We start from the raw sequence: 19,403 nt of genomic DNA on the forward strand, positions 1-19,403 counted from the left end.
TATAAAACACATATATGCTAACAGCCATTCTCTGTGTTAGTATTATTAAGCCAAATTAAAGAAACAGATTGGCTATTCATGTTAACAAAATAGCATCATTAAATACATGTTGCTGATTTGATTGTCTGTGTTTAATCTGTAACTTTGCTTTGGTTTTACCATAAGAAGTTTATATCTGTACATTTTTAGAGAGCATATAAATAAAATTAAAGTCAAGTCAACCCTGGGGTTGCAGTCAACATTCAAGTTTGAAAACTATATTAGAAACAACTGGAGTACTGAAGTAATTCAGGAATAAAGTGATAAGAGTTCTGACTGGGTTGACAGTAGTGTGAATGGAGAAAAAAGATGGCAAGAGACATTCTAAAATTTAAAAACCAGATGCACTCACGAGGAGAAAGAAGAACTGACCAAAAGAGGATAAGAAGCCCTAAGTGAGCCACTGCGACCACTAAGAATTTGAACTTAGATCCAGATTGAGACATTAACTACTCACATGGCAGTTACTAGCACAGACAAAGAGAGAGGGCAGAATGTTCAAAGAAAACACCAGACACCATTCTTAAGCATTTTGGTCTCAGGACCCCTTTAGTTTATATGGGGCGTATCTACTGAAATTTTGCATATTAGAAATTTTAAACTGAGAACGTTTTAAAACATTAATTCATTTAAAAATAACAGCAAGCCTGTTACATGTTAATATAATAACACATTTTATTTTTTAAAAACTATTCTTCTTTTAAAATAATCAGTGAGGGACACTGTTTTACATTTTTGCCAATTTCTTTAATATCTGTCTTAATAGAAGACAGCTGGATTCTCATATCTGCTGCTGCATTCAATCTGCTCCAACATGTTGTTTTGGTTGAAGAATATAAAGAAAATCCTTTCCCAAACAGATACTGAACTAGAAAAGGCAAGAGTATCTGGATAGCCTTCTGAGGTAATGGTGAATCTCATGCTCTGATATTACTCCAAAACTGTTTGAAGAAAAGAGTGGCGAGTGCAGCTTGTAATTCAACCTCATAGGTGCTTTTCCTCAGGACAACCACTACCCTTCAATAAGCAGTGGCGGTTTCTTAAAAGATTAGTTGCAATGTGGAACCTGAAATTGTATCAATAAACTTTTCATACTCTGCTACATTAAAATTCATTGGTCTGTCTCCTTTGAATGCATCTTTAACCCATGCGTGACTTTATAATATCATTTCCTCAATATGAAAAACTGACTGGTCCACTGAGTTATGCAGATTTTCCATAAGTTCATATATTTCAAAAAATCATACTTGTTAAATCCACTGATGTCATCAAAGATGTCTTTAAGTATTTATTGGGAAAGTTGTCAACCTCACAGTGACAGATGCAAGTTTTCCAAAAATTCTAAATTTTGCTTGAAAACGCAAACATTATCACCGGCAACAAATAACGGTTAGTTGTTTTCCTTGAAGTGACAGGCTCACTTTGTTGAAAAATGGCTGCCAAATACCCAAGTCGGAATAATCACAGTTTGTCTGTCAACCCCTCTTTCAAGTGAAAATGGTTCCCCATGAAAAAAGCAGCTGGTGCAGCCTGGAACTCCATCCATAAGTGCAGCTCCCAAAGAAGGTCACACTCGGGCAGCAATCGAAGCCCTCTGTGGACATTCCCATCCTGTGGCGCAGAACATTAAGATGTGTGCACAGGATCAAGAGTATATAAAATTAACAACTTTTTTCACTTCATCGAGGACAGTCTCAAAACTGGCTTTTTTTTTTTTACTCTCAGTGCTAAGGTGCCAACAGTCCTTACCTACCACTGCTTTTCCACCACTGGTGCAGATGTCAACACAGTAAAAAAGGCAAATAACATCTTAAAATTATTACAAAAATAATTTTAACCTCACGGACCCCCTGAGGTCCACAGAGCTCACTTGGAGAACAAGTGCCATCAGTAAATCCAGACACCGTATGAATCAGAAATCACAATACCCCGCCTCTTCATTTGCCTAGCAGAGAGCCTGGAACTGGCATATATTCAAATTATATTTTCTAAAAGACAAGTCTGTAACAATGAAAGCCTAGAAATCACCATTCTTGCAACTAATAAAAAAAAGCAAACAAAAATCTATGTGAAGAATATTTAATGAGGGATACTTTGCTATAACTGTCAACTATAGAATCCAAAAGAAAGTCTGCCATACATCTGTGCCAAATTAAGAGACTAACATTAACAAAATTTGTTTTAAACAAATTGCTTGTTTTCATCCATCTGTCCTACCCTTCATGCTCGTAAGAAGATAATCATCCCCCATCATGGTCATTCTTCTGACCCCTTTGCTTACGTAAAACCACCCCATCCTCCCAACCAACTCCCCACATATTCAAACTTCACCCTACACACATAAAAGGAACACAAATATCTTGTTCCTTTTCACTTCCTAGCATGCCTCTATTTTTATTTAAAAAGGAGAAAAAAGTGACAAAAATACACAAGCTCACCACTGTTGGACCCAAACAGTCCACCCAAATGACTTGCAAAAATTTAAGGAAAAGAAACTTCTGAAACTTCATTTTGAAGGATTTGGGAAAGCCAGGAATAGAGGTATTATCGACCAGTCAATATGAATTTATGAAACATTCTGAAAGTGCTAAATCCTGTGGCAGACACAAGTTTGCAAGATACAACAGGCACCTTAGCGCCTAAACTTCAGTGGATACGACTACAGGTGAGAAAGCATTATAAACAGCAATTGTATTCAAGAAGTTTTTAGGAAACAGATGTGCCCCTGATTAGTGATAAGGGAAAATAAGGGGGAAAAAATACATATCACATTTGTAGCCCTGGTTTAAGTAGTGCTAAAAAGGCACAGTCGTGTTAAAAGGCACAGGAAAATTACAGTAATGTGGCAATCTTAGGTGAATGATCGAAAACATTAACTGGATTGTTTCAGCAAAAATGAGTAGACTCTGCAGTAATGTATCTTCTACAAAATTAAGATCATTTTCCTTCCAGCAGAAGAATAAACTAAACTCCTAAGTTCAATAGTTCAATATGGAGTCTACAGACCAGCATTCCTGTGTTTATTCGAAAGTTCTATCCATTCACAGACCCGTCCTAGAAAAGAAATGGCATATAAATTTACACCAAGTGGAAAACTGAACTATCATAAAGGTTATAAATAGTTTGCTTGGACAACAGATAAAACAGATGAACAAAATTCGCATCTAGAGGGTAAAGTTTTCTTTGAAAACTGTACGAAACCTATTTTATAAGCTAAATCCTCTCATTTTGTTGGGTACATACTCAGTTTACTGAGACACTGTTGGAGGGGAAACAGAACAAAGACTGATGTACCAGAAACTAAAACTATGATACACAACACATTGTAATTCAAGGACGGGACATGGGATACATATTATTTCTTCAACACTCCTTTTGATATAGGCAAAAAAATGAAAAGGTAGGTTAAGTCTGATGACAGCCTTTCTTCCTTATAGGAATTCTATTTTAAATCTTATACCTCAAACAAGCCAACCTAGTACAAATTTAACAACATATTGATATATTGGCAAAATTTTAAGAGAAACCCACTTTAGGTAAATACAAGGGATCTACCCATCATTCCAAGCAATAAGTTACCTAAGTGAGCATAAGATAGGTGACAGGAATCTGCTGTCCCCACAGCCTGCTCTGCACATCCTTGACACTACTTAGCCGCGCAGAGCGATTCCAGTGCTCAGCGCTTTCCATATAGCACTGGCCCCTACGTGCAAACAAACAACTCTGTGCTCAAGAGAAGAACAGTGATCTGTTCCCATACTAGAGGAAAGATGGGCTGCTTCTGGACCTAAAGAGAAGGTATTTATGATATGGAATCTTCCTAGAAACTCTCCATGGGCAATTCTGCCAACATACTAGTGTTGCCTGAGACACTGGCCTTATATCTTAACCCCCAAACAAAACACAATTCCCTCTATATTCTGAAGACAGAATCATAAAAAGGACTTGGTAGTTCAAACTATTAATCTCGAAGTATTTACAGAACCTCTCAGAATTTCCAGGCATCCTACAACCAAGTAACCCTTACCTGGTAGTTTCAGCACTGGAGTTTGGTGAGTTTGGTGTACACCACAAGGGGGTAAAAATGTTTGCAAGTGCCATTTATTTAGCCCACAGATGACAGAACTCCTCAGAGACCCTTCAGAAACTCCTTAGGCTCATCTCTACTCTGCAAGTCATTCTCTTGCTAAAAACAGAAGTAGTTCTGGGCCAACATGGAAGTATAGGAGGTAGGGGCAGTGATGAGCTATAAGTCTTTTCATGATTTTCCTATACTTAAGGTTCATGACAAATATCAATATAAATACATTGCTGAGGTACTAGAAAATGTCCAACCCTTCAAGTACTATTGACAATCAATGATATTTTCAGTATTTGTTACCAAAGTATATTGTCTATTTTATTACTATAACATCGCTTATCACAAATACTTAAGTATTTGTGAAGAAATACTATTTGTGAAATACTATTTCACAAATACACTATTTAGCCGCGCAGAGCGATTCCAAATCACAAATACTTAAGTATTTGTGAAGCCCTGAGAAGAAATATTTTTGAGTCTCCAAATAACTATGGAAATGCTATAAAGAATTCACCAACTACAGGTAAACCAGTTGTACAATCCCTGCAGTTACCTCTCTGCAATTACCACACTAAGACTAAGGTTTTCAGGCAGGAAAAAAAGACTTCAATCCCAGCACTTCCTCTGGTAAAAGAAAAGGAGGGGGCTAAAATGAGTGCCTAACATTTAGGAATTTTAGACTCTGGGCACAGAAAAGACATGACTTTTTGTTTGGTAATCTAGCTTTAAAAGTTGTAATAGAATGTCTCTTTCTCAAGGGTAAGGAAGAGAGTATCTCACCCTTTATTTGAACAGCCCTAATGGGTGAAGACTGAGGCACCCAATAAATAGTTTGAAGAAATTTCTATTCTAGAAAGCTGTATGGCACAGCGAGCCATTTAGTTATATGCTGTTAGGGGATAACAAGTGACACCAGACAAATAGTAAAGAAAAACTATTTTATTTCTTTAACTACAAGAGTAAATTCTATAGGAAAAAGTGAGAAATAATGAGTATGAACTTGCCAGTGCAGATCTGTACAAAGAGTAATGCTATGATAGTTTTCATTTACATTACACACAATATTCTCTGAATAGTACTTCATTTCTGACACTTCCTGGTCACCAAACATGTGGAGTTTTTCCCCTCACCAAGCAATTCTCTGCGACACCAGCTGGGTACCCTACACTTCAACTCAAATCTGACACTATCTACCTGGAGATAGGTTTTCATTAATTAATTTGCTAGAGCTGCTCACAGAACTCAGGAAAACAGATTACCAGCTTATTAGAAAAGAATATAACTTAGGAACAGCCAGACGGACGAAGTGCATAGGGCCAGGCATGTGGGAAGGGGCACGGGGCTTCCACGCTCTCTGGGCCTGCCACTCTTCCTGAATCTCCATGTGTCCACCAACCCAGAAGCTACCCGAACTCTGTCCCTTTGAGTTTTTATGGAGGCTGCATTACACAGGCAAGGTTGGTTGATTAAATAATTGGCCACTGGTGACTGAACTCCATCTCTAGCCCCTCTCCCCTCCCCAGAGGTTGGAGGCGGGGGTGGTGTCTGAAAGTTCCAACCCTCTAATCTCAAGGTTGCTTTCCTAGCAACCAGCCCCCATCCTTAGGTGTTTTCCAGAAGTCACCTCTTAGCATAAACTCAGGTGTGGCTGAAAGGGGTTGGTTACAAATAGCAAAAAACACCCTTATCACTCTTAACCGCTTAGAAAACTCCAAGGGTTTTAGGAGCTCCGTGCCAGAAACAGGACAAAGACCAAATATAAACTTATCATAAATCACAACATCCCCATTTGATTGTTTAGAAAGCGACTTTAGTCAGATATATCATAGTCCTAAAAGACTTTTAGATGCTATCATGCCTATCGTGCAGAGGCAAAAGAGAGGAAAAAAATAGGCTTATAATCAGCATTAGATGTTTTATGAATTGATGAACTGGCAAAGGAATTTGGGAGAAATGCATAGAACGTAATTAAATGCCAGCTAGGGAGCACGGCAATTACCTGTGATAGTAATGTGAACTCAAGTCCAGTATTTATCAAACTCTCCAGAGAAACAGATCTAAGTGGCTAACAGAAGCCCAGCACCTAGCAAGCATCTCAGTATTCGAGCTAAGCAGGACCCTAGAAGCAGCAAAAGCCTATTCTCAAAGGGATCTTGGTCCTCCTGGTTACACGAATTTAAGCAAGTTACTTACCTTCACCAAGTCCCTATTTCTTTATCTGCGAAACAGAGACACAGATATCCTCTTTGAAGGCACAAGGTAGATCCTCAATAACCACAAGTTGCTCAGTTTGTTCACCCCGGTCATTTAGCAGTGGAGATCCATGAAAGCTACTTGCCAAGGAAATACAACTAGTTTAACGGCAGAGCCTAGCCTAGAGTCTGTGTTCTTTGCACAATATCCAGCTGCCAGTGGGAAAGCACCCTCTAAAATATCTTCTCCATAGCTAACTTGAGCTCTGTATTTCACACAGACAAATATTCTCTGAAGAGGCAAAATTACTTACGGGGCAAGTAGAACAATTCATCCTCTCCTTCCTTTAAGCCTATTCAAGCAACATTTCTGCCATTTAAAAGTCCTTACCGATTACTCTAGAAGGGCATTTCCCAACCTTTTCTGACCAATAAATCCTCTGCATGGTAATCTATCTCATGGTACCCATTAGAGATTTAAAAAATAATTTTGCAAATTTTGCTTACACTATTAAATAATCTGAATATAGAAACATTTTAGATCAGAATTTTATGAATAAGGATACTCACACCGTAGCTTTTGTCTACCTAATAATATGATAGATCATTATACTGTTAAAAGATTATGAAGTTCATCTTATAGAATCTTTTATAATATTCAAAGAACAGATAATTATTTTCTCATTTAGCAAATACTATACGGTTTTTTTAAAGTAATTAAAATGCATGACTTTCAACAAATTTCAAAAGTAAAATGTTTGGTCTACAGGCTGCATGTATATTAGGCAAAGGGCAAGTTCACAATAAATAGTAGTTAGTTCCATTATTTGTAAGCACACAGTAGGTATTCATGTACCTATGAACAGCATACAGTGAAATTTCACTATAGGCTATGGCATCAAAGACAAATAAAAGCTGCTTTAATGATGATTGGAATTCTTCCCCTGTTTAAAGAAAATCAACTAGTTTTCTTAAATTTTTGTGTTTTGCTTACAAAAAGCACTTCTCAGATGGTCTTTAGTAACAAAAACCAAAGCACTAAAATAGATAAAACAGTCATGATGTTTTGTCTTTTTGACACTTTTAAAAAACTTACTAGAAACATCTTGACATGCTATGTACGATAGCATGCATTTAGCTCGCATAAATGCAACAGAGGGATAAAGATCATCCTGAGATAAATTTGAAGAATCATTATTTTATGTCCTCACTTTTTTCCATGATCAGAGTTTCTCAAACTTTCTAACTTTAGTCAAGAGTATACTAGGGATATAATTAAAATTGTATAATAGTACCTGACAACAGGTAGCAAAGCTCACTGGGTGATACACAGAACAGCCGAAAAACTCACCTGAGACAGACTCTTGAAGGCTCTGCTTTAAAGGGTCGGGGTGCTATTTAAATCACTATTTACTGAGTTGCTGCTGAAGAAGAGAGCCTCAAGTTTTCAGGGCTCTGGTCCTAAATCAATTTCACAAAATTTTATTTCTATTATTTCTATCTACTATGTACAGAACCCCCCCTTTTTTTTTTTTAAAGGAAGGTACTTTTTCTTTTTTTTAATTAATTTATTTATTTTTATTTATTTATTTTTCGCTGTGTTGGGTCTTCGTTGCTGCGCACGGGCTTTCTCTAGTTGCGGTGAGTGGGAGCTACTCTTCGCTGCGGTGCGCGGGCTTCTCATGCGGTGGCTTCTCTTGTTGTGGAGCACGGGCTCTAGGTGCGCAGGCTTCAGTAGTTGTGGAACGCAGGCTCAGTAGTTGTGGCTCATGGGCTTAGTTACTCCGCGGCATATGGGATCTTCCCAGACCACGGATCGAACCCGTGTCCCCTGTGTTGGCAGCAGACTCTTAACCACTGCGCCACCAGGGAAGTCCCAGAACCCTTTTCTAACCTCTACCATGCAGACGAGTAAATTAGAGCTTAAAGTCAAGGGGAGAGGGAAAGAGAAAAACACAAGAGAACTGCTGGCTATTTCCCTCGAAGCAGGAGAGAAGCTGTCTAGTTTGGTTGGGAGAGGGGGATGGGGTGTTCCGAGCCAAACAGGCTAATAAACAGCATCTTGAGATGCTAAAATGGTATGGAAGACACTGCAGAAAGAGGACAGAGCACAGACTCTCCATGTGAGCCTTCCTGGAGACAAGTAAGAAGACCAGTTGAGCTCAACAGGGGAAAAGTATAAGAAAACTATCAGAGGTGAGACTAGTTGAAAGAGGTGGGCTGTTCCGTAGCCAGCCTGCAACACTAGCTTCAGGAGTTTCTCATGGAATCGACAGCCATGGAAGACTCGAGCTGGGCAAGGACGGGACCACCTGCAGAGGTGTACGACACCCAGCAGAAGCCCAAATGCTTGCTTTTTTTTTTTTTTCTCCTTTATTTAACAGGGAAAAGGAGGTGTTGTGTATTACTTGTATAATGAAGAAAAACTAAAAATTATTATGGGAGTAAATTAGCTGTTGAGCAAAAGAACTGATACTCTGCAGAAATAAAACAGTACACAAATCAAGTATATATACTCTGAAAAGCCATCTGATTATATACGAAAAAATTTACTTAACTATCAAAATAGGTAAACGAAGCCTGGCAACCTTATCATCACTTCTACATTACCAGAGTCTAAGATCAAAGTCACTTTTAATATCCTCATTTATCCTCTGAAGAAAAAAAATGTAAGAAAAATGTTAACTCACTAATAAATGAAAAGGTCCAAATTACCCAAAATGAAAATTTAAAGAATTACTAAATATTATCACTTTCAAAACTAGTTAGCTTAATTTTAAAATTCCTCATGCCACACACCTAATACCATCAATATAAATAATATCCTTTTAATGTCCATGTTTCTGCAAACACAAGACGTTTTGTTATACCAAGAACTAAATGATTTGTGGATTAAGAATGAATTTGTTTTCACACAATTTAACTGAATTTAAACAATTACGCTTCTAGTACTATTACCTAACTTGATCTATATATTGTCAAAAACACAAAATCAAAGTAGAAAATTAAGAAGAAAACGTTTGCAACACATACATCTGACAGACAATGTGTACCCAGAATACACAGAGACCTCTTACAACTCAATGAGGCAAACACCCCAATTTTTTAAATGGACAAAAGGCTTGACCGAAAAATGCATACAAATGGCCAATAAGCACGTGAAAAGATGTCCAACATCACTGATCACTTGGGAAATGCAAATTAAAACCACAATAAGATACTCAGCACTCAGATGCCAGTGACTTAAATGAGAGCAACACGGGACATGGGTGAAGACTCAGCGAAAATGTGGAGAAACCACAGCTCCCCCACGGAAACAAGTCAACCCTAACTCCACGCAAAACGGGACAATCGCTTGGGGAAATGGTCTGGCAGTTTCTCATAAAATTAAATCAATATTTACCACATGACCCCACAGTCCAACTACAAGGTATTTACCCAAGAGAAAGTAGAAGATATGTCCACAAAAGGCTTGCCCAAATGGTCACAGAGGCTTTACTAATAAGAGCCAAAACGGGACACAGACCCATCAACAGGTAAATGAAGAAAACACAGGATATTCACACAATGGACTATTACTGAGAAATAAAGAGAAACTACTGAAACAAGCAACAACATAGATAAATCTCAAAAACATGTTGGATCAAAGAAGTCAGTCACAAAAATGTATATTCTGCGTAATTCCATTCATGTGAAATTCTTAAACAGGAGAAATCGGACTGGCAGTTGGGAGCATAAAAGAACTCTGAAATGATAGCAAGGTTATATCTTGACTGAGGTGACAGTTACACAGATGTTTACATTTGTCAAAACTCTTCAAACTGTACCCTTCAAATACGTGCATTTTCACGTATATAAACTACACTTCAATAAAGTTGATTTTGCACACTAAAAAATGGATACCTCTCTAGAAAGTGATTTGGCAACATCTATTAAAACTTGAACTGTGCATAATCTTGAACCAGCAATTCTCCCTATAGAAAGCCATCACACAAATGTTCAAAGCTACATAAGGATGTTCCCTCCTTGCGGGGAGAGCACAACGTCCACACAGACGGCTGGTTCACTGCATGACGGCACAGAAGCCGGCATACTGCGTATTCCACGTAACAAAACAGCCTGAGAGCTTAGAGCAGAGGGCAGCAAACTTCTGCAAACAGCCACATGGTTAAGTGCTTTGAGGCTTGGCAGGCCACATCCAGTCGCCTTGCATATTCTTTTGGGGTATGTGCTGTTGTTTTACAACTCTTTTAAGAAATGCTAAAATCATGGGTAACTCGAGGGCCTTACGAAAACAAAGAACAAACACACACACACACACCCCCCCCAGGCTGAGAAATCAGGGCTTTGAAGCCCAAATGCCCAAATTCAAATCCGTACTCTACCACTAACTAGTTACCTAAGCTCTCCATCTCTTGTTATTACAGTGTCTATGTAAAATAAATGAAAGCACTTAAAACAGTGTTGACCACATAGCAAGCTTTGAAGAAATAGCAAGCTTTTTAAAATGAAACAGATCTCTGCATTGACCTAAAAAAATGTTTCATAACAAAATAACTTGATCCTGTTTTTGTAAAATACATGTATTAATATATATTCATATGAATACACTGGAAAGTTTGGGAAGAATATACAGCAAACTGTTAAGGGTAGGGAATGGGGTTACAGGGATCAAGAAAGTTTTCACTTTATAAACGTCTAAATTGTTTTCAGTTTTTTTAATTGAACACATATTACCTGTTTTTAATCAATACATAATTCAAAGTAAACAGAAATGAAAAGCGTACGTGGCGCCGTTTTCTTCACATACAGGTTCTAAGCACGTACTTAAGCCTGGGAAGTGTTTAGTTCCATGAATGAGAAAGTACATCAACTCTTATAAACAATACTAGTGCAATAACTAAGAATCACTTATCAAACAATTTGTGCCAGCTGTAGTTCTAAGGGCTTCACATGTATTAACTTATTTAACTCTCTCAACAACCTTATGGAATGAGTAGTTATCATTAGGACCACCAATTTACAGATAGGGAACTTAGACATCAAGGACAACGTGACGTGACACAAACTGGCAGTTCGGGAACTGGAACCCAAGCAACGTGACTCCAAAGACCACACTCTCAAAACTTGTACTGCCCCCAGAGCGCACATAGTACAACTCCGGCTGAAAAGAAATCCACAAAGACATCTTTTAGTTTGTCTAGGGCATCAGAGCCCATAAACCTACAATTATCTACTTTTAAATATAACTCTCTGATTGATTCAAATAAACTCACTCTTCTTGGAACCAATCCGTCTTCAATCATCCAGGAGACCAGCAGATAACACGAAGTAGATAAAATGGAGCCAAACAGAATCTAAGTTTGGATTCTGACTGCAAATTCCTAGCTGGATAATCCTGGGCAAATTCTTAACCCTCTACATCAAAGTTTCCTTATCTGTAAAGGTTTGCAGAGTGTGTTGTTGTCGTTGTTAAAGTTTTTTATGGTAAAACATACATAACATAAAATTTACCATTTTAACCATTTTTAAGCACACAATTCAGTGGCATTAGACACATGCAAAATGTTGTGCAGCCATTACCACCTTCCACGTCCAGAACTTTTTCACCTTCCAAACAGCAACTCTGTCCCAATTAAACACTATCTTCCCATTCCCCTCTCCCGTCTGCCCCTGGTAACCTCTTATTCTACTTTCTGTCTCGGAATTTGCCTGTTCTAGGTACCTCCTATAAATGGAATCATACAATTGTTTCCTTCTGTGTCTGGCTTATTTTCCTTAGCATAACACTGTCAAGTTTCACCCATGTTATTATATGTGTCAGAACGTCATTCCTTCAATAGCTGAACATTCCACTGTATGTATACACCATGTTTTGTTTATCCAAACATCTGTTGATGAACGCAAGGTGGTTTTTACAAGAATTAAAAACAAAGCCTCTGATGTGAATGTTACCCCAATAAAAACAAACAAACCAAACAAACGAATGAATGAATAAAGAATCTGGCAAATAGTAGGCTCTTTAATATTAATGTCTTTTTTTTCACGTCATTTTTGTCATATTTTTGCACCACATAGTGGTGCAGTGGCAAGATATAAAACAGTGCAACCATCTTAAAAATTTATCAGCTATGCCTTTTGAGATATTATTGGATTTACAAATCTACATTTATCATATCATTTTAAAAGAATGATGAAGAACATCCCAATAAATAATCTGTAATTACACTGGCACTACTTCCTTCAGTTTTAGCTTCAAAACCTACCTCAAATTATTCCAATAAAGAACTCATTAATAGTAACTAGACACCTAACGATTAAAACATGTACTCGCCCCTTATATTTTTGTACAATTATCAATTTCAACACAAATTAAGCAGATACTATATGCTAGGTAGCCAGATGATCCATCAAGGTTCTCTCTAGCTGCCTGAAATACCAAACATGAAAACCAATAGCTGCACCTAAAGGATATCCAATTTTCAATACCTCAGAGTGTTAATAACTAGGAGAGACCTTGGAACTTGTACATCTTGAGAATTATTTTTCTTTATAACCACTGCCTCTCAAAGAGGGAGAAAAACACCTTCCAAAGTTCCTCACAACATAAATATGAATATATCCTGTTTCTTTTGCAAGTTCCTTTGTCAAATTATTTCCCTACATTTTTTGGATTTCCTTCATTCATTCAACTATTAACACCTACTCTCTAGCAACCACCAGGTATAAAAAGAAAAGCAAGACAGAGCTTCTGACTCAAGGCACTTAAGAGTGTAGTGAAGGAGTCGGAGGCACCAGCAAGTGATTACAATACAATTGGATACATGCTACAATAAAGGTATGAACAAAGCCCTTGCAGGCACAGGGAAGGCCTCTAGCAAGTGAAGCTTTCTCTGAACTTAAGGAGCTGTTCCTCTCCTGCTCTCCTCCAAACTGAAGATTTCACCTGCCCATCTAGAATTCTTCATCATTCCCAGAAAATGTTTTCTTCATTTGTACGGACATAAAGACTTCAAGGCAAATCCATAAATCATTTCTAATTGACCCCAGAAGACATTAGATCCGCTGACAAGCGGATTTTTCCCTGCTGTTAGTTCTTTAAAAGCAGATCAACTTTCTTAATCACTTTTTAAGGCCAGGACAGAACCTAATTCACACTCTTTGAGCATGCCAGCTCAAAGGATGGAGGATATCCTGGAAAACCTCAGGGTGAGCTGGGGAAATGTGCCTAAAAATTTAAGTGGCCAACACAAAGATAATCACTTATACGTATGCATGCAAGGCAAAGCTGGTATAAAAGTATTAGAGCTCTTTTTTTTTTTTTTTGCCTAATTACACTAAATCAACAAGTGTGTTCTTTTAATCACTGCTACTTAAACGAAACATTCTCAATTCAAATAGAAAAAATTTAAAACCAATTCCCCAAAAAAACTTAAAAGAAAAAAATCTTGTGGCAAGTACAAAGATAGTAATTATCAAATACAGTGTACACAAGAAGGGAAAAACTGGAATTTTATATCCTAAAAGATCCAAATTTCTGCCAAAATCTGCGTAACTAGTTCATCTCATAACAATGGGCAAGACTTTTTAATATATAATTACCAGCAACTAATATAAATGTAAACAATACTTAGGAACAGCACCTGGAATGTCTGTCTGTTCAGTGGTGTCCAACAATGCAAAATATGTAATAAAGACTTTTACAATGCATTTCTTTGTCTCCATTTTTATGAAACCATAAGACAGTAGGTTGTACATCAGATCATCAGAACAATGCAAATCAGAAGAGTGTCTATGTGTTTCTAAATTCCTTTTCTTTGAATATGTTCACTTTCCACAAAAATTAGAATTTAAGATGCCATTTTCCTAAGTGCTTCCAGGACTTTAAACATTACATTCTCTAACACACCTCTAAAAAGAGAGAATGGGATTCTTTATATCTAGGACTAGCATCCTATCTATTCCTATCTTTAGGGAATATGAAAAGGAAATTAAAATATGTCTTAAATGCTTTCATTTTCTTGCAAATAAAATGATCAATAAACTAATTAGGATTACACACTTGTTCTACTTTTATTCCCAAACATAAAATAATTGCTAATGGTCATGAATGAAGAGTAATGGAAAACAAACTCCAAGACCCCGCTAGCTCCCTGGTGGTCTAACGGTTAGGATCCCAACCGATCTCAAAACCCTCTAGAAATACAGATTACAGTCAACTGTGTCAGCATTAGTGTTCTTTAAAGATTTTTTTAAAATATTGTTTTAAATGTTGTTTTATGTGACACTGAAACGCCATAAAACTAAGCTGATAATGACCTTTCAAACCCAGCAAGTAAACCTTGTAGTAAAATATTTTTAAATACCAAAGACACATCTTTATTTCCAAATGAATTTAAATTTTACAGATCCTGTGTGACAAACAAAGGAAGTTTAACTTAACTGTGGACAGCACACATTCGATTTCTTAGGCAACAAACATTTCTGCAGCCAGCCTTTTCTGACTCAACAAAGCTATTGTTCACAGAAAACAAGACCAATTAATGAGAAATTGCTAACCATACCACCTAAACACACGTTTGTCATAAACATTTTCTTGTGATCAACTTTCAACCATCTCATCCTCATTCATCCCCTAGGGATTTGGGGAATAATCGCTTACTAAATGACAGCTGATTTCGTTAGCACCTGTCGCCAGTCTCAGCTGTATCACACAAGTTGGCCGAAACAGCCTGTAATTTTTTTTTAAGATTATGATTCTTTAGAAAGTGGGGACTCATCAGGCGTGAGTTCACCAAGTTTTCCAAAATATCGTGCTTCTCATTCCTCCCATTTTTCAAAAAGTGACCCTGTGGCACCGACTTTTGGGTGGGCGGGGGGGAGGGGGTGCCACAATGACGCGGGAACTCGACGGAAAGCCCTCCGAAACGAACAAAACCGGGAAGGGGGAGAACAGCGAGACCCTTCCCTCAAACTTAACAGAAAGCCCGCCGAGAAGGCGAAGGCGGCCGGGACAGCCTGGTCCGAGCGGGTGGAGACGAGGAGCTCCGGAGCTGCTTTCCGAGGAAAAGTCAGACGCGCGGCCGCTCGGAGTCCGGTCTCCGCGCGCCGTCCCGGCCCCCGCGGCCCCGGCCGAGCCTGCGCCCTCACGGGGAGGGGGCGTGGAGCCGAGCCCGCCCGCTGCACCGCGGCCGCCGCTCCCCACGCCACTCTCCCGCCCGCTGTCAGGCCCCGGTGTCACTGCCCCTTCCTCGCGCCGAGCTCCCCCGAGACACAGTCCGTCCTTTGTCTGAGTGCGCACTCGGCGCCGAGGTCCCACCAACTTGTGTGCGTCCCGTCCCACCCGGGCGCTCCCGCCGCGGCGCTCCACACAAAGGAGACCGGGGCTCGGGCGGCCGGCCCGCCCCGGGCACCGGAGCGCCCCCAGCCCAGCCCTGGCGCCTCCGGAGGGGCGGGCAGGCGCGCGAGAGGACCCCTTCGCTTGCCCCCCGCGGCGCCCGCCCGGGCTCCCGCCTCAGGTCGCCGGGTCCGGCACTGCCCGCCCGTGGCGGTCGCACGGGCCGGCCCGGACCCACGACCCCTTCAGAGGGGTCTCCTCTCACCCCGCCAGCCAAAGCGGCGCCCCGGAGAGCCCGCTCGGGGCGATACCCGGACGGGCAGAGCGGCGGCGGGGATGTCCCACCACCGCCGCCGCCGCCCCTCGCCGGGCTCCGGAGCCCGGCCGGCCGGCCCGACAGCGGCGCGTTACCTGCGCCCCGCGCCCCAGCCCGCGCCGCTCCCGCGCGCCGCTCCCGCGCGCCGCCGCCGCCGCCGCCGCTGCCGCCGCCGGGGCTCCACCGCCTTCTGCGTCCCAGTGGGTGTCGGACGCTCCCGGACCGAGCGCCAAACCCGGCAGCCCAATCGCCATCGCTTTTATTTGGCCCCCCCTGTCCAACCAAGCGCCGCCCCGATTGGCGGGACGCGAGGCGGGCTCCCATCCAATCACAGGGCCCGCCGGGCTCTGAGGCGCAGAGCCAGCCCCACGCCGAGGCGCCCGCGGGACTCGGCCGGGCCGAGCCGGCGGCGCGTGCGCGCGCGCGCGGGCGGGTGGGTGCCGGGGGACGCCGCTGCCGGTGGAAGCGCTGCGCTGGCTCTTTGTTCTTTCGCGGAACGCACGGCGCCTTTCAGGAAGGCGGTGGGCCGGCGCGCGGGGACGAAGGGCGTCTGGAGCCCGAATCCCGGGCCGCGGGCGGGAGGCGGACAGGGCGGGGTGGCGGGAACCGGCCGGAGGGCGGGACGGCGCGCTCGCGGCTCTTGGCGGGAACCGCCGCCTCGGAGTTCCCGGGCCGGAGGGGCGGGGCGGGGCCGAAAGCCAAGTTTGAACCAGTTCAAAACTCGGGGGTGGTAACGGTTTCAACCGCCGCGCTCTTTTCCCCGCGCGCGGAGCCGAGGCCCGGGCCGGCCGGCGAGCGCGCGGGAGGCGCCCGGACAGAAGGGCCCGCGGTGCCCCGTTTGCCGGCCAGATGCGCTCTGGGGCCCCGGCTCCAGCCCGGCTGGGCTCGGGCGAGGAGCCGCGAGCCTCCCGCGCTCCGGTGGGGCCAGCGTGCCGCCCCACGAGCCGAGCGGAGCGCCCTGCCCGCTACTTTTGTCTGCTGCCGCCCCTCGGCCGCTTGGCCCGCCTCGGATTCCCGGCCCGCTGGACTTTGGTTGGTCGAGCCCGCAGTGCCCATGCCTTAGAAACCTGGCACAGAGCGGCGTCACAAGTATTTCAAATTCCTCATTTAGAGCGCCTTGTTCAGACCCTTCCAGGGCTTGTAGTGCCAAGCACGTGTCAACGTTAAAAATCATTTATCAAGGATGAGTGCCGTTCACTTGCCTCGTGCTAACGCCTCTGGAAAGTATTAGGATGATTGCAACATTTTTCAAGTATTAAAAAAAATGATCTTGGGGTAAGCCTGTTTCAACCCAGAGGAATTAGGAATATTCTACTTCAGATACAATCTCCACTTTTGATTTTTCTGGCAATGAAGTTAAGATTATTACGATTTTTTTTTTTTTAATAGGACGCAGCTATAGGGCAAAGTAACCACTCACCCATATAAACTGGGATTCCATACTGAGAGTTCAGATGCGGTGCGGGGAGGATGGTCAACTATGAGCTGGAGTTAAAAGCCTAACGGAATTATGTTTTTAATATTTTTAGTTACATTTTTAAATGATTAAGATTTTTAATGACTAGTTCCTCATGTGGTGATTTAACCCATAGTTCTACCAACTTTCCTAAATCACCATCCCATTCCTCACGTATATTCTGGACCAACTCAATGTTAAAAGTTTAGGTGGAGGGAACCCAAAAGATACAGAGAAAATACAATCATGTGCCCAAATAAAAGCAGAGCTATGAATAAATGTTAAGAATAGTGCAAAAGTAAGTAGGTTATGCATCTGAGATGTAACTATAAACTAATGTAACAATTGCATCTGTCATATACCAACAGTCACCAATACATTCGTAGTCCATGGTAAAAGGCTTCCCTCTAGACCATTAATTTACAGTTACTTTTTAAACCAGCCATTTAAATCTCGAAAGTTAACTTTATCCCTAAGTCACTTATCAAATTACCGATTTTGCCTGTCCTTTATATTAAATATTAAAACAATGTGGGCATTTTTTAAAGAAAGATCAAGGAAATTACATTAGAGATTATCAGCAAATCCAAGCAATATATAAACACATCCAGCGTAGGGTGAAATGCCATATGAATTGCTAAGGCATTTAGAACCAAGGAATGACGTTGGATCAAGATGTTCCCCCCAAAAAAAACTCAGAAAAGGAAATTTTAGCTGGACCCTAAAGAAAGCATAAGATTTAGATTGATGGGGCAGTGAGGGCACTTGAGATGGGAATGAACAGGTACTCCGAGTGATTATGTGGAATCTAGAGCTGAGAGCACCAGTTGTGAAAGAGTGAGAGAGCGGATTAGAAAGCCAATATTGTAATATTTATATTTACAATACACATTTATGTTAAACATAATATGAAGGCTGACTTGGAGCAGGAAGTGGGGGTGCCAGTGGATCACAACATTGTCTTAATTCAGGGGTAACATTATCCAGTTAAGCAAGATGTTTTAGGCCACAGTGATGGCAAGAAAAAAGGCTAAATTGAAAACATTACCAAAAGACTTCATTGTATATGGAGGGCATACATTATCTTGCAACTCAATTTTGTATATTCACAAATACAGGAAAGTTGGGAGGGAGAAGAATTATTTCATTTTAGATACTAAGAAAAATTATCTGAAGATTTCCAAGCGGGGAAAGCAAGAAAATGTGTGTGTGTGTGTGTGTGTGTGAACCCCAAACTACTGAAGGGACCCAGATGAAGCAGAAAGCCAGGCTGAACACAAAGGTAGATGTGAAGGGTGAGAGTCACCAGTAGTAGTTATGCTACTACTGGTAGGTCATCCTGTTCTCTGTTAAAGACAGAGATTTACTATTAACAGTTACGGGATAAAACCAAAAGTGGAGAGTTAAAGTCTGAAGTCAGGACATAGCTCTACCTTAGTCACTGCTGTTCTCCCAGGGCCTACCACTGCCTGCACACAGTGTATCATCAGGGTTTTCCAGGGGGGACAGGAGAAGGTCAAGGGCAAAATTAAGGCTGTTAGCATCACAGAACTCCCCTTTCAACCCCATGAACAGGATTTACTTCTCACACATTGATTTATTCACTCAGCATTCAACAAGCGTTACGGAGGGCTTACTATGTGAAAGCACTGTTCTAGGGTCTAGGAATACAAAGAGAACAAAAGAAAAGTCCCTGCCTTGGTGGAGCTGATAGTCTAGCGGAGAGAAACAGACAATAAACAAATTATACAGCATATGAGTGATAGTAAATAAAACGGGGAAACACATAGCATGGAAGGAGAGAAGCGTTGAGTGTAAATGCTGCAATTTTTAAATAGCTTAGGGAAGGCCACACTGAGAAGGTGACATGTGAAGGAAAACTTGGAGGTGAAGGAGCCCTTCCTGAGAAAGATGTTCAAAGGGGAGGGGATGGCAAGTGTCTGGGCCTGAGGTAGGAGCCTGCCTGCTGCTCTAGGGGGAGG

At 41.4% G+C, this 19,403-nt stretch overlaps 1 protein-coding gene across 1 annotated transcript in view; it reads right to left on the bottom strand.

Annotated features, from left to right (window-relative positions):
• Positions 1-16,094, bottom strand: part of EZH2 (enhancer of zeste 2 polycomb repressive complex 2 subunit) — a 64,242-nt gene extending 48,148 nt beyond the window's left edge. The window contains exon 1 of the mRNA XM_061198143.1: positions 16,061-16,094. The gene's annotated coding sequence lies outside the window, so the exon portion shown is untranslated. The remainder of the gene's footprint in view (positions 1-16,060) is intronic.
• Between the last annotated feature and the right edge of the window lie 3,309 nt (positions 16,095-19,403).

This window comes from Eubalaena glacialis, chromosome 8 (genome assembly GCF_028564815.1).
Source record: "Eubalaena glacialis isolate mEubGla1 chromosome 8, mEubGla1.1.hap2.+ XY, whole genome shotgun sequence".
Classification (NCBI taxonomy): domain Eukaryota; kingdom Metazoa; phylum Chordata; class Mammalia; order Artiodactyla; family Balaenidae; genus Eubalaena; species Eubalaena glacialis.